The sequence below is a fragment of the Triticum dicoccoides genome, chromosome 4A, assembly GCF_002162155.2.
Source record: "Triticum dicoccoides isolate Atlit2015 ecotype Zavitan chromosome 4A, WEW_v2.0, whole genome shotgun sequence".
Classification (NCBI taxonomy): Eukaryota; Viridiplantae; Streptophyta; class Magnoliopsida; order Poales; family Poaceae; genus Triticum; species Triticum dicoccoides.
In genome coordinates, this window is record NC_041386.1 from 21313718 (window position 1) to 21330450 (window position 16733).

Sequence of the window (16733 nt, forward strand, 5' to 3'; positions counted from 1 at the left end):
ACTTTATAGTGTATATTTTTCATTTTTACTCTTGCTTGCACTTTGGATGGAATACATCACCAGCACAGCACTTCCTCTCGTAATATAGTAGGACTTCTGCAGTAATATTACTTGAACTTCACAATGTATATTTTCCATTTTTTATTACTGCTTGCTCTGTCATGCAATACATCATCAGCACCTCCTCTTGTACTATACTAGTACTTCTGAAGTAAGCTTACTTGAACTTCTACTATATAATTTCTTTGAAACTTCAACAATAAAAGTTCAAGTAAGCTTTCTCCTAAAATATTGTTTTCTATAGTGGGATAATATTTTGCACATTGACATGACAAAAGTTTGCTTTGTGTTAATTGACCTATTCTAACTGTTCATCAGCCTTGCGCTCCTCCTATGCTTTGGTTGTATTGGTTTTTGCTTGACATGTACCTCTTCATCTTCCTCTTTCTCTTCCTCTTCATATTCCTCTTTCTCTTCCACTTCATCGTCCTCTTCCTCTTCATCATCTTCTTCCTCTTCGTCTACATTGTCCTCTTCCTCTTCGTCTTCCTCTTCTTCGACGGTGTCTTCATCTTCGTATTCCTATTCATCTTCCACCACTTTCTTGTTGCTGGCTCTAGGTTTTACTTCCTGTTTCTTCTCTGGCTTTTTGCTTGTCTTTTCAGCATCCGCGCGCTTCGGGCATGTTCTTGCATTATGTGGTTCATACTCCTTGCATATGCTACAAAGTCTGCTGCTTGCTTTCTGTGGGTGTGGTCCCTTCTTTTGTTCTATAACTTTGGGCTGCTGTTTTTGAACTTTGGGTTGCTTGACATCCTCGGCATTGTTTCTTTACAAGAGTGTTGGACAGGTTAGCTTGTTGTGTCCTGCAACCTTTTTGCACACACTACATTGCCTGTGTCCAAGTGGCACTCAGTTGTCATCGAGCACGATGACTCTTCCTGCAGGTGGTGCCTTTATTTGAGCTCTCTTGTCACTTTTCTTTGCTGCAGAAATTTTCTTCCTACCCTTTGTTTCAGAGTAGAACGGCAGTTTCATCTTCTCTTGCTGTCGCTGCTTCATTGATTGGTCAACACTCTGCTTGCATTGGTTGGCTTGAGCGGTGGCATTGAGCATTTCAGTTGCATAATAATGAAGGTCATCTTCAATTTCAGCGTCCTCTTCAGCCATCATTTCGTCAGCATCCGCTTGATTTGCTGAATGTATTACATCAAGCTCTTCCATGAGCCTCTTGAAAACATAGTAGGCTCTGTCATATTTCTGGTCACATCTCATTGCTTTCTTGTTAACCATCAAATTTAGCTGCAGCAAGATGTGTTGCTTCGATAGTCTTGAGCTGCCATCCGATGCAGTTGTGTTGTAGTCCCTAGTATCAAAGGTTGGTTGTGATTTTGCAGTCTTTTTGTACTGTTTGAGCATATACTTGTGTGGAAATTTGTCAGGCTTTAGGTAGTCCAGTATGTTCATAATGTGAAGGTAGAACAGGCCTGCATTTTGTGATGAATGCAGAATATATAGTTCGAGTATCATATATTTTGAAATGATACTACTAGTTTAGCTATTTAATGAGTTTGTTTTTCCGCTCACCTATGTGTGTCCAAACCATGCATTCACACTCGTATATTTCATTATCTGGGTCGGCTACAACCTGGAATTCATGCTCTGACTAGGAAAATCTTTCTTCATCATCATGGCCAGGCTTGTTGTGGTAGTACACAAGGTACTTAGTGGGCTTTGTTGTACGCTTTGCGCGACAGCGCGAAATAGCGTGGCTTTTCTCATCCTAGTCCTCATCTTGGTGTACATAGCTCTCCTGTACTTGATAGACATGTCTTCCTCGTAGCCGTAAGTTGTTTTTGTCACAGGATTGGTCTGCACATGTCAAAAAGTAAGATATTAGTGAAAGCAGAGTCATGGGTTTCATTTTTTAATTCAAAGTGCACATGTTGAAGGAAAACACAATACGATGGGGGCGTTTTTTTGTTTTCATACCATGCTGGTCATTGTTTGCTTGTTCTCCTTCTGCATTCGAGTTTGTATGCAAGCATTTACCCGCCTAGCAAACTTGTGTAGGTTCTGGGTCCCCTTGACAAACCCTCTCTTGAGCACGTGGTTCATGCTCTCACTTTGTTGTGTGGAAGTCATTCTAGCACAGAAAATGTTCTTGTAGTATGCTGAAATCCACATTTTTCTATCACTCCACAGCTGGATCATCATCGGGTCATTCTCCAGTTTCTACTTGTGCACGAGTTCAGCCCAGGCAGTTTCAAACTCTGTTGGCATCACTGGCCAGTTTAATATAGTTGTGAATTCCTCTTTGAATGTTTTATACTTTTTGTAGAACAACGCAAGGTATTCCTTGTACATCTTCAAGATGTGCCAACGTCATAGCTTGTGGATGGTGTTTGGGAATGATTGTGGTATAGCTTTTGCCATCGACGGGCAGTGGTCTGCATGAATTAAAAAAAATGAAACTTGCTTCTTTTATGCACTGATGGTGAACTTATGTTGTACAAGTACTTGAACTTCACAGGTAGCAGTATGACTATCTAATAATGTCACATGTATTTTTCCTTACAGCAGTGTTGTTGAACTTCTATGGTACCAGTGCTTGAACTTCACATACATAACTATATTTTTCCTCAACATGTTTCATATGTTTTTTCTTACAACAGTATCCTCGAACTTCTATGGTCCACTATTTGAACTTCACATTCATAACTAATTTTTACCTAAACATGTGACAGATAATTTTGCTTGCTTGTACTGTTTAGTTGGACTTCTGTGCTAACAGTGGTTAAACTGTTTGCTTTACATTATTTTCAGAGAAAACCAATGTACCCAATACAGACCCGTAGACTGAAAAGATGATGAAACTTGTAGAGTTTTTTTTTGAACTCACCTGTTAGAATGCAAGTTGGGTGCTTGTTGTTCATGCACCGTACAAATGTATCGAACGGCCACTTCAATGACTTTGCATCTTCGTCTCTGATAAAGGCAACAGCAAATATCATTGACTTCAAGTGATGGTTTGTTCCAACAAACACTCCCAAAGGCATATGAAATCTGTTGGTCTTGTATGTTGTGTCAAATGTTACGCAATCGCCAAAGTCTTGATAGGCTCCTCGGTAGCTTGCATTGGACCAAAAAATGTTTTCAATTGACTTGTCCTTGTCTACTTGTATGTCATAGAAAAACTCTTCATTGATTGCCTTCATGTCTTTGAAGAATGAAACAAGTTTCAATACATCATCCAAATCATCTTTCCTTGCATTCATGGCTTTCCTGCAAATTTCATGCAAACATGCATTTGTTGTTTTTGCTAGCAAAGGGTTGTGACGTAGGATGCTATTTACATTGCAGTATGTGGATGTTTGAATACTTACTGGTTTAGTAGGTCTCGTCCGGTCATGCTTAGGAAGTAGCTTCCATCTTCATTTTCAGATAGCATGGACATGATTGTTGTGTGCTTGACATCATGGTACTGCAGGAGCTTTACGTACTCCAAAATAGTGGGGTCATAATTCTTGTGTGAATGTAAGAATACCAGCATGTCATCAGTTTGCATGAGTTGGTGATTATGATTGTACTCAATGTCGACTGCCACACATGTGTTATCCTCCTGCACCTTCACCCTCATTCTTGCATTGCAGCCTGTCCTCTGTGATGTTTTGTTTCGCTTCCTGTTAGCCTCTAAAGTAGAAGATGTGTGTATCCCTTGGAATGCGCAAACAAAATACTTGTGGTTGTCATCCCCCCGTCTTCTTGATTCCAAAACCAGCGTGTCTGGCGTATCTGTTATAAAATTCCCTTGCTTTCTCTACATCTTGGAATCGCATCTTTAGTCTTGGTATTAGATAATCCGGGAGATCCGTCCTCTACAAAAAAAGAGAAAATAATCCAAATGGCACGTTAAAATGCAGTTTATGAACTTGTTATTCTAGAGGGAGCAGAAAATTTGCAGATAATACAAGATGCGTATATAAATATTTTTGTTTCACTTACGTGCGTGTATGTTCGCAACTCCACCGGAGTCTGCTGTTGTCCCTCTAGGATGGGGCACGGCGGAGTAATCATAGCAGGATGGAGGAGTGGATCACGAGGGGGAAGGAGGGCTGAAGATGGCCTCTCTCTTGTTTGTGTCCTTTTTGCTTGAGGTGGTTGTAGAGGCATTGTGATCCTGGTCTTGGTTTGCTCTCTTGTTTTGTGAAGCAATCCATGTACCTTATGTTCCGTACAATTCTGACTTGTAGCAGCAGCAGGAGTATCCAACGGTGGTAGTGTGCAGAGCACTCTCCTCCGTGTGTGTGTGTTCCTGTTGGATTTGTCCTGGGATCCGGTTTAGTTGCTTCACTTTGGCATTGATGAGGCACACCAGGATAACCTCCAGAGTTACACGCATGACTTGAGCTAACCCCCTCCTCCATCGGCGTGCTTGGGAGTTTGCTGGTGGATACAAAGAATCCGAGGGGGATTTCCGGCGTCACCCAATTAGGTGGAGGTGCAAAGTTGTGCAGATAGGGCTGTGACTCAGCATCTTAGAAGTCTCCATGCATTTCGAGTGTCATCAAATTTTGGCCTGGAGAAGGTTGGTAATGCTGTTGGAGCGTTTGAGGTGTGACCCATTAAGGGGGTGATGCAACGCGTACAGGCTTGGGATTGTGTACTTGCTTCTGGGAACTTCTAAGCTTCTTCATGCGTCTCTCGTCTTGCCGACATAAAAGAAAAAATGTTTATTAGCACACAAGTTACATCTACCTATACCTTTGTAACTGAACTTCGCATTATTCATATCCTGAACTTCTCATATATAAAGTGGTGTTCATGTACAGATTTTTTCCCTAGGACAGGCATTACACTATGCACTGAGCTGAGCATCTGCCAATACTTTTGTACCTGAACTGAGCACCCTTCACCGAATGAACCTCACATTCTATTAATTGTACACTATTTGATTACTTATATGTACCTAAACTACGCACCCTCCACAACCTGAACTTCTTGTTTTGCAAAGGGGAAATACTGTCTATAGTTAAAAAACCTGAACCTTCATAAGTTTGAATGGTTGAACCACTAGTGCATACCAACCTGACCTTCATGTGAGATCACATGTATTTTCTATTTTCCTTTTATTTCTTTTGCACGGAACCAGATACATACCAACCTGAACTCTTATACACTTAATAATTGAACTTCACATGGCTTTTCACATGTGAATGTGAACAAGCAGGCAGATTTCACAAGCATTTTTTCTACTGTTTGCAGCCTGGACTGAGGCTCACAAACTACCTGAACTTCACATGGTTGTAAGCAAGCAGATTTTACAAATGCTTTACAGCCTGGACTAAGGCTCACAAACTACCTGAACTTCACATGGCTATAAGCAGGTAGATTTTACAATGCTATTTTGTAGCCTGGACTGAGGCTCACACACTACTAGAACTTCACATGGCTTTAAGAAAATAACAAACATAAGGAAGAAGTTCAACCATACCCTGGCTAGAAGTTTAGCCAACCTTTTTCCAGTAGATGATAGGCCACCTTGAGAACAATTTGTCGTGGAGGTAGTGAAGGAAATATGCCCTAGAGGCAATAATAAAGTTATTATTTATTTCCTTATATCATGATAAATGTTTATTATTCATGCTAGAAGTGTATTAACCGGAAACACAATACATGTGTGAATACATAGACAAACAGAGTGTCACTAGTATGCCTCTACTTGACTAGCTCGTTGATCAAAGATGGTTATGTTTCCTAAACATAGAGATGAGTTGTCATTTGATTAATGGGATCACATCATTAGGAGAATGATGTGATTGCTTGACCCATTTCTTTAGCTTAGACTTGATCGTTTAGTTTGTTGCTATTGCTTTCTTCATGACTTGTACATGTTCCTATGACTATGAGATTATGCAACTCCCATTTACCGGAGGAACACTTTGTGTGCCACCAAACGTCACAACGTAACTGGGTGATTATAAAGGTGCTCTACAGGTGTCTCCGAAGGTACTTGTTGGCTTGGCGTATTTCGAGATTAGGATTTGTCACTCCGATTGTCGGAGAGGTATCTCTGGGCCCACTCGGTAATGCACATCACTATAAGCCTTGCAAGCATTGCAACTAATGAGTTAGTTGCAGGATAATGTATTACGGAACAAGTAAAGAGACTTGCCGGTAACGAGATTGAACTAGGTATTGAGATACCGACGATCGAATCTCGGGCAAGTAACATACTGATGACAAAGGGAACAACGTATGTTGTTATGCGGTCTGACCGATAAAGATCTTCGTAGAATATGTAGGAGCCAATATGGGCATCCAGGTCCTGCTATTGGTTATTGACCAGAGAGGTGTCTCGGTCATGTCTACATAGTTCTCGAACCCGTAGGGTCCGCACGCTTAACGTTCATTGACGATATAGTATTATATGAGTTATGTATGTTGGTGACCGAATGTTGTTCGGAGTCCCAGATGAGATCACAGACATGACGAGGAGCTCCGGAATGGTCCGGAGGTAAAGATTCATATATTGGATGATATGGTTTGGCCAAGGGGTCAGGCCCATGAGGCTATAAGTCGGTGCAAAAGGAGTTTTGCGGAGGCCAGGGGTCCAAACGCCGGGGCCCATGGCGTCTGTGCCAGACGTCAAGGATTGTGGCGTTTGGTCCTGGAGTCTGAGTGGGACTCTTGCCTTTCGGGCAAAACCGACTTTGAGGAGGGTTTTGCTCCAAGTTTCGACTCTAGGGCTCAACATATAAATAGAGGGGCATGGCTAGCACTAAAGACACATCAAGAAACACCAAGCCGTGTGTCGGCAACCCCGTCCCCTCTAGTTTATCCTCCGTATAGTTTTCGTAGTGGTTAGGCGAAGCCCTGCGGAGATTGTTCTTCACCAACACCGTCACCACGCCGTCGTGCTGCCAGAACTCATCTACTACTTTGCCCCTCTTGCTGGATCGAGAAGGCGAGGATGTCACCGAGCCGAACGTGTGCAGAACTCGGAGGTGCCGTGCTTTCGGTACTTGGATCGGTCAGATCGTGAAGACGTACGACTACATCAACCGCGTTGATATAACGCTTCCGCGAACGGTCTATGAGGGTATGTAGACAACACTCTCCCCTCTCGTTGCTATGCATCACCACGATCGTGCGTGTGCGTAGGAAATTTTTGAAATTACTACGTTACCCAACAGTGGCATCTGAGCTGGTTTTATCCGTAGATGTCATATGCACGAGTAGAACACAAGTGAGTTGTGGGCGATATAAGTCATACTGCTTACCAGCATGTCATACTTTGGTTCGGCGGTATTGTTGGATGAAGCGGCCCGGACCGACATTACGCGTATGCTTACGCGAGACTGGTTCTACCGACGTGCTTTGCACACAGGTGGCTGGCGGGTGTCAGTTTCTCCAACTTTAGTTGAACCGGGTGTGGCTACGCCCGGTCCTTGCGAAGGTTAAAACAACACCAACTTGATAAACTATCGTTGTGGTTTTGATGCGTAGGTAAGAACGGTTCTTGCTAAGCCCGTAGCAGCCACGTAAAACTTGCAAACAACAAAGTAGAGGACGTCTAACTTGTTTTTGCAGGGCATGTTGTGATGTGATATGGTCAAGACATGATGCTAAATTTTATTGTATGAGATGATCATGTTTTGTAACCAAGTTATCGGCAACTGGCAAGAGCCATATGGTTGTCTCTTTATTGTATACAATGCAATCGCCCTGTAATGCTTTACTTTATCACTAAGCGGTAGCGATAGTCGTAGAAGCATAATATTGGCGAGACGACAACGATGCTACGATGGAGATCAAGGTGTCGCGTCGGTGACGATGGTGATCATGATGGTGCTTCGGAGATGGAGATCACAAGCACAAGATAATGATGGCCATATCATATCACTTATATTGATTGCATGTGATGTTTATCTTTTATGCATCATATCTTGCTTTGATTGACAGTAGCATTATAAGATGATCTCTCACTAAATTATCAAGGTACAAGTGTTCTCCCTGAGTATGCACCGTTGCGAAAGTTCTTCGTGCTGAGACACCACGTGATGATCGGGTGTGATAGGCTCTACGTTCAAATACAATGGGTCAAAATAGTTGCACACGCGGAATACTCAGGTTAAACTTGATGAGCCTAGCATATAACAGATATGGCCTCGGAACACGGAGACCGAAAGATCGAGCGTGAATCATATAGTAGATATGATCAACATAGTGATGTTCACCATTGAAACTACTCCATCTCACGTGATGATCGGACATTGTTTAGTTGGTTTGGATCACGTGATCACTTAGAGGATTAGAGGGATGTCTATCTAAGTGGGAGTTCTTAAGTAATATGATTAATTGAACTTAAATTTATCATGAACTTAGTCTTGGTAGTATTAGCATATCTATGCTGTAGATCAATAGCTCGCGTTTAGCTCCCTTGTTTTATTTTTGATATGTTCCTAGAGAAAACTAAGTTGAAAGATGTTAGTAGTAATGATGCGGATTCGATTCGTGATCTGAGGTTTATCCTCATTGCTGCACAGAAGAATTATGTCCTTGATGCACCGCTAGGTGACACACCTATTGCAGGAGCAGATGTAGACATTATGAATGTTTGTCAAGCTCAATATGATGACTACTCGATAGTTAAGTGCACCATGCTTAACGGCTTAGAATCGGGACTTCAAAGACGTTTTGAACGTCATGGACCATATGATATGTTTCAGGAGTTGAAGTTAATATTTCAAGAAAATACCCGAGTTGAGAGATATGAAGTCTTCAACAAGTTCTATAGCTAAAAGATGGGGGAGAATAGCTCAAGCAGTGAGCATGTGCTCAGATTGTCTGGGTACCACAATCGCTTGAATCAAGTGGGAGTTCATCTTCCAGATAAGATAGTGATTGACAGAATTCTCTAGTCACCATCACCAAGTTAGTAGAACTTCGTGATGAACTATAATATGCAAGGGATAACGGAAACGATTCCCAAGCTCTTCGTGATGCTGAAATCGACTAAGGTAGAAATCAAGAAAAACATCAAGCGTTGATGGTTGACAAGACCACTAGTTTCAAGAAAAGGGCAAAGGGAAGAAGGGGAACTTCAAGAAGAACGACAAGTAAGTTGCTGCTCAAGTGAAGAAGCCCAAGTCTGGTCCTAAGCCTGAGACTAAGTGCTTCTACTGCAAAGGGACTGGTCACTTGAAGCGGAACTACCCCAAGTAATTGGCAGATAAGAAGGATGGCAAAGTAAACATAGGTATATTTGATATACATGTTATTGATGTGTACTTTACTAGTGTTTATAGCAACCCCTCAGTATTTGATACTAGTTCAGTTGCTAAGAATAGTAACTCGAAACGGGAGTTGCAGAATGAACAGAGACTAGTTAAGGGTGAAGTGACGATGTGTATTGGAAATGGTTCCAAGATTGATATGATCATCATAGCACACTCCCTATACTTTTGGGATTAGTGTTACACCTAAAATAGATGTTATTTAGTGTTTGCGTTGAGCATAAATATGATTGAATCATGTTTATTGCAATACGGTTATTCATGTAAGTTAGAGAATATGTATTGTTCTGTTTACATGAATAAAACCTTCAATGGTCATACACCCAATGAAAATGGTTTGTTGGATCTCGACCACGGTGATACACATTTTCATAATATTGAAGCCAAAAGATGCAAAGTTAATAATAATAGTGCAACTTATTTGTGGCACTGCCGTTTAGGTCATATTGGTGTAAAGCGCATGAAGAAAATCCATGTTGATGGGCTTTTGGAATCACTTGATTATGAATCAGTTGATGCTTGTGAACCATGCCTCATGGGCAAGATGACTAAGACTCCGTTCTCCAAAACAATGGAGCGAGCAACAGATTTGTTGGAAATCATACATACTGATGTATGTGGTCCGAAGAATATTGAGGCTCGTGGCAGGTATCATTATTTTATGATCTTCACAGATGATTTGAGCAAATATGAGTATATCTACTTGATGAAACACAAGTCTGAAACATTTGAAAAGTTCAAAGAATTTCAGAGTGAAGTGGAGAATCATCGTAACAAAAATAAAAATTTCTATGATATGATCGCAGAAGTAAAATATTTGAGTTACGAGTTTGGCCTTCAGTTAAAACAATGTGAAATAGTTTCACTACTCACGCCACCTGGAACACCACAGTGTAATGGTGTGTCCGAACGTCGTAACCGTACTTTATTAGATATGGTGCGATCTATGATGTCTGTTACCGATTTACCAATATTGTTTTGGGGTTATGCATTAGAGACATCTACATTCACGTTAAATAGGGCACCATCTAAATCCGTTGAGACGACACCGTATGAACTATGGTTTGGCAAGAAACCTAAGCTGTCGTTTCTTAAAGTTTGAGGTTGCAATGCTTATGTGAAAAAGTTTCAACCTGATAAGCTCAAACCCAAATCGGAGAAGTGCGTCTTCATAGGATACCCAAAAGAAAATATTGGCTACACCTTCTATCACAGATCCAAATGCAAGATATTCATTGCTGAGAATGGATCCTTTCTAGAGAAGGAGTTTCTCTCGAAAGAAGTGAGTGGGAGGAAAGTAGAACTCGATGAGGTAACTGTACCTGCTCCCTTATTGGAAAGTAGTTCATTACAGAAATTTGTTCCTGTGACTCCTACACCAAGTAGTGAGGAAGTTAATGATGATGATCATGTAACTTCAGATCAAGTTACTACCGAACCTCATAGGTAAACCAGAGTGAGATCCGCACCAGAGTGGTACGGTAATCCTGTTCTGGAGGTCATGTTACTTGACCATGACGAACCTACGAACTATGAGGAAGTGATGATGAGCCCAGATTCCGCGAAAATGGCTTGAGGCCATGAAATCTGAGATGAGATCCATGTATGAGAACAAAGTATGGACTTTGATTGACTTGCCCAATAATCCGCGAGCCATTGAGATTAAATGGATCTTCAAGAGGAAGACGGACGCTGTTAGTAGTGTTACTATCTACAAAGCTAGAATTGTCGCAAAAAGGTTTTCGACAATTTCAAGGTGTTGACTACGATGAGAGTTTCTCACTCGTATCTATGCTTAAGTCTGTCCGAATCATGTTAGCAAATGCCACATTTTATGAAATCTGGTAAATGGATAAACAAAACTGCATTCCTTAATGGATTTATTAAAAGAAGAGTTGTATATGATGCAACCAGAAGGTTTTGTCAATCCTAAAGGTACTAACAAAATATGCAAGCTCCAGCGATCCATCTATGGACTGGTGCAAGCATCTCGGAGTTGGAATATATGCTTTGATACGTTGATCAAAGCATATAGTTTTATACAGACTTGCAGTGAAGCCTGTATTTACAAGAAAGTGAGTGGGAGCACTACAGCATTTCTGATAAGTATATGTGAATGACATATTGTTGATCGGAGATAATGTAGAATTATTCTGCAAAGCATGAAGGAATGTTTGAAAGGAGTTTTCCGAAGAAAGATCTCGGTGAAACTGCTTACATATTGAGCATCAAGATCTATAGAGATAGATCAAGACGCTTGATAAGTTTTTCAATGAGTACATACCTTGACAAGATTTTGAAGTAGTTCAAAATGGAATAGTCAAAGAAGGAGTTCTTGCCTGTGTTACAAGGTGTGAAGTTGAGTAAGACTCAAAACCCGACCACGGCAGAAGATAGAGAGAGAATGAAAGTCATTCCCTATGCCTCAGCCATAGGTTCTATAAAGTATGCCATGCTGTGTACCAGACCTATTGTATACCTTGCCCTGAGTTTGGCAAAGGAGTACAATAGTGATCTAGGAGTAGATCACTAGACATTGGTCAAATTATCCTTAGTGGAATAAGGATATGTTTCTCGATTATGGAGGTGAAAAAAGGTTCGTCGTAAAGGGTTACATCGATGCAAGTTTTGACACTAATCCAGATGACTCAAAGTCCCAATCTGGATACATATTGAAAGTGGGAGCAATTAGCTAGAGTAGCTCCGTGCAGAACATTGTTGACATAGAAATTTGCAAAATACATATGGATCTGAATGTGGTAGACCCGTAGACTAAACTTCTCTCATAAGCAAAACATGATCACACCTTAGTACTCTTTGGGTGTTAATCACATAGCGATGTGAACTAGACTCTAGTAAACCCTTTGGGTGTTGGTCACATGACGATGTGAACTATGGGTGTTAATCACATGGTGATGTGAACTATTGATGTTAAATCACATGGCGATGGGAACGAGATTATTGACTCTTGTGCAAGTGGGAGACTGAAGGAAATATGCCCTAGAGGCAATAATAAAGTTATTATTTATTTCCTTATATCATGATAAATGTTTATTATTCATGCTAGAAGTGTATTAACCGGAAACATAATACATGTGTGAATACATAGACAAACAGAGTGTCACTAGTGTGCCTCTACTTGACTAGCTCGTTGATCAAAGATGGTTATGTTTCCTAACCATAGACATGAGTTGTCATTTGATTAACGAGATCACATCATTAGGAGAATGATGTGATTGACTTGACCCATTTCGTTAGCTTAGCACTTGATCGTTTAGTTTGTTGCTATTGCTTTCTTCATGACTTATACATGTTCCTATGACTATGAGATTATGTAACTCCCGTTTACCGGAGGAACACTTTGTGTGCCACCAAACGTCACAACATAACTGGGTGATTATAAAGGTGCTCTACAAGTGTCTCCGAAGGTACTTGTTGGCTTGGCGTATTTCGAGATTAGGATTTGTCACTCCGATTGTCGGAGAGGTATCTCTGGGCCCACTCGGTAATGCACATCACTATAAGCCTTGCAAGCATTGCAACTAATGAGTTAGTTGCGGGATGATGTATTACGGAACGAGTAAAGAGACTTGCCAGTAACGAGATTGAACTAGGTATTGAGATACCGACGATTGAATCTCGGGCAAGTAACATACCGATGACAAAGGGAACAACGTATGTTGTTATCCGGTCTGACCGATAAAGATCTTCGTAGAATATGTAGGAGCCAATATGGGCATCCAGGTCCCGCTATTGGTTACTGACCAGAGAGGTTTCTCGGTCATGTCTACATAGTTCTCGAACCAGTAGGGTCTGCATGCTTAACGTTCGTTGACGATATAGTATTATATGAGTTATGTATGTTGGTGACCGAATGTTGTCCGGAGTCCCGGATGAGATCATAGACATGACGAGGAGCTCCGGAATGGTCCGGAGGTAAAGATTCATATATTGGATGATATGGTTTGGCCAAGGGGTCAGGTCCATGAGGCTATAAGTCGGTGCAAAAGGAGTTTTGCGGAGGCTAGGGGTCCAGACGCCGGGGCCCATGGCATCTGGGCCAGATGCCAAGGATTGTGGCGTTTGGTCCTGGAGTCCGAGTGGGACTCTTGCCTTTCGGGCAAAACCGACTTTGAGGAGGCTTTTGCTCCAAGTTTCGACCCTAGGGCTCAACATATAAATAGAGGGGCAGAGCTAGCACCAAAGACACATCGAGTAACACCAAGCCATGTGCCGGCAACCCCGTCCCCTCTAGTTTATCCTCCATCATAGTTTTCGTAGTGCTTAGGCAAAGCCCTGCGGAGATTGTTCTTCACCAACACCGTCACCACGCCATCGTGCTGCTGGAACTCATCTACTACTTCGCCTCTCTTGCTGGATCGAGAAGGCGAGGACGTCAATGAGCCGAACGTGTGCAGAACTCGGAGGTGTCGTGCTTTCGGTACTTGGATCGGTCGGATCGTGAAGACGTACGACTACATCAACCGCGTTGATATAACGCTTCCGCGAACGGTCTACGAGGGTATGTAGACAACACTCTCCCCTCTCGTTGCTATGCATCACCATGATCCTGCATGTCCGTAGGAAATTTTTGAAATTACTACGTTACCCAACAGGTAGGAGAGGAATTCCATGACAATCCATGTCTTGCAGAGGGCGCGAAGTTCATCTGCACGAAGCAAAAAGGTCAGACAAGGCAAGATTGAAGAAGAAGGCAACAATTGGGAGGAAGTTCATGTACTGTTGCTGAATTTGAAGGCGCAGCCGATGCCGCCTCCGCCGAGGAGTTGCTCCGTTGGCCGCACCATTCGCCATAGCTTGCGTCGGGGCCGTCATCTGGTCTGCCAAGGCATCGGGCGGCGAGGATGGAACGAGGATGCGGCTTCCTGAAGTCTATGGCGGCTTCGCCGCGTCCAGGCGGCGCGGGCTCCCTCGCGTCGGCGTCCGCCATCGCTCGCTCGCCCGCGCCGGTGGTCGGCCATGAGCTGGAGACAGAGGGGAGGCGGCGGATCTGGTCGGCCAGGAGCTATAGACATGGGGGAGGCGGCGGATCCGGCGAAGATCGACGGCGAGGAGGGGGGCCTGGGGCGGCTCGGGATCAAGGGGATCAAGTGGATCCTGTTGAGGCGTTTCGGGATCGGGTGGGATCCTGTCGGGGCGTCTCGGGTCGGGCCGGGTAGTTCAGGGAAGTTCAGGAGGGGTCCATCGGACCCTTATAGGGGCTGCTATGATCCAAATAACTATTCTAATCCTGGGATTAGAATAACTATCTGGATCATGGCTTGCCCTATATAGACGCGCTTGGATGCTCATGAACTTCCAAGACCATCCGAATTTACAGCCTTAGAAAAAAACTACCCCGCATCCTCAACCTCGCACCCCCGACCCCCACCACCCACCCCAGACGCCGCCGCCACCCGCCCACCCTGCGTCGCCGCCGCCACCCGCCCACCCCGCGTCGCCGCCTACCTCTTCAAGCACGTGTGCCGCTGCCCCCAACATCCACGGGCATCGCCGTCCCCGGCAACCCCGGGCACCATCGTCCCCGGCAACCACCTGAGTCGCCGCCTCGGCAACCCAAGGGACCGCCGACACCGGCCTTCTCCCGCGATGCCGCCGCCAGCCTCCTCCCGCGGCGCCACCACCGGCCTCTACCACCACGTGCAGTCGCGGCCCCCGCCGGTGTGTGATCCGCAATCATGCGACGCGTCGACCCCAGCCACCACGCGCGCCGGAAGCTACATCCATCACCCCTCCACTCCAACCATCACCTCGACAACTGGCACAACATTTCCTCTGCTCCGGCACGACCTTCCCCCATCCGACGTGACCTTCCTTCCCCACCGGCATGGACTGCCATCTGCTCTGGTGTCAGCCTGGACACGGTCCGGTCCGGTCCGGTCCCGGTCCGAGCCGGCGTTTGGACCGGCCGCCGGCGGTCCGGACCGGACCGGACCGAGCTTGCCAGCGGTCTGTATTTTCAGGACCGGACCGAAGTGATGCCAGCTCGGTCAAGCTTTTCCGGCTCGTTGGGACCGAGCCAACTTGTCCTTCCAGCTTCTGTTTAGTGCCTATTTAGCGGCAGTTCTGGTCTTAGTTACACACAAAGAGCGCCATGTTCACCACGGAGAGCAGCAGCAGGAACACGTAGTAGTAGTCGAGGTGCGAGTCGTTCAGGTTGTCACCGATCCAGCTCTTGCCGGCGCTCGCCCTGGTGGCCCGGTCGACGAACGTCACGAGCAGGCTATTGAGGAAGTTCTCGACGCCGAGCCCGCTCGTGTAGAAGGTGGTTCACATGCTCTGCATCCCCTCCGGCGACTGCCCGAGCTGCCCGCGAGGCGGCGCAGCACGTCGGGGTCGCCGAGCTGCATGAGGCTGCTGGCGATCTCGGCGCAAAAATGGAATCGCGAGTGGATGGTGATCACCGGAGACACGACCGGAGGGGAGGGAGACAAACACAGAAGTTGTTCCGGCGCTCGAACACCATGGACGGTGAACTGGCATGGTCGAGAACTCGCGAACGGCTTCAGTGCACGCACGGCAGCGATGGCGAGCGGAAAAAACAGGCTATGGGGCACAGGGAGGAGAGGAAGGAAGGTCAGGGGAAGCTCCTGGACATGATGGTTCACTCAGGGGACGCCGGTGGCCACGACGACGAAGCACGGCGGCGGCGGTGAATGCGCTTTCTCGGTCCGCCGAGCGGTCCCGGTCAAAGACTGGACCGGACCGAGTGCTAAGCGGGCCTAATTTCCTGGACCGGACCGGCCAATTTTGCTAGCGGGCTGGGACCGAGCGGTCCGGTCCTTCTCGGGCCACGAGCGGGCCAAAAAGCCCGCTCGCTGCGTCCACCCTGACTCTGGTGTGCCCTCCCAGTCCTCCACAGCCCCATCCCCATCCTCCCTCGAACATCTTCCTCCCGCCTACAGCCACCTATGCCATCTTCGTCCTTCCTCCCGCCGTTCAACTACAGCAACTTGCACCATTCAACTAAATCACCTAATGCCTCCCATCTCTATTTTCTCCTCAGCCAGCAGCGGAAACGCCGGCAACCGAGCCATCTCCTCTAGATGCTCTACGTGCAGTCGCTGGCTTCTCGCATGCCATCGATGTGCCTTCTTCCTCCTGTGCACGATGGACTTCCTCCCGCGCATCCTGTGACCTTCTTACTCCCGTGCGGCTGCTAGCCAGCACTTGCAATCTCGCCGACCCATTGTCCGATGCCGCTTCAGATCCCTTTGGCACCGTTGCTTGAGAGCCCTGTGGTGTTGCTGCAATTGCTTCAAATTTTGACTTGTGCTACTACATGTCTACTGGTCCCTTCCTCCATCTGATGTCGCTCATGCTGTTGTTGTTCAACATCACGCCGTTGTAGAGGGTACATGGCAGGTCGAGTTGATTTCTCATGGTCGTTCGAATAGAAAATGGCAGTGACAT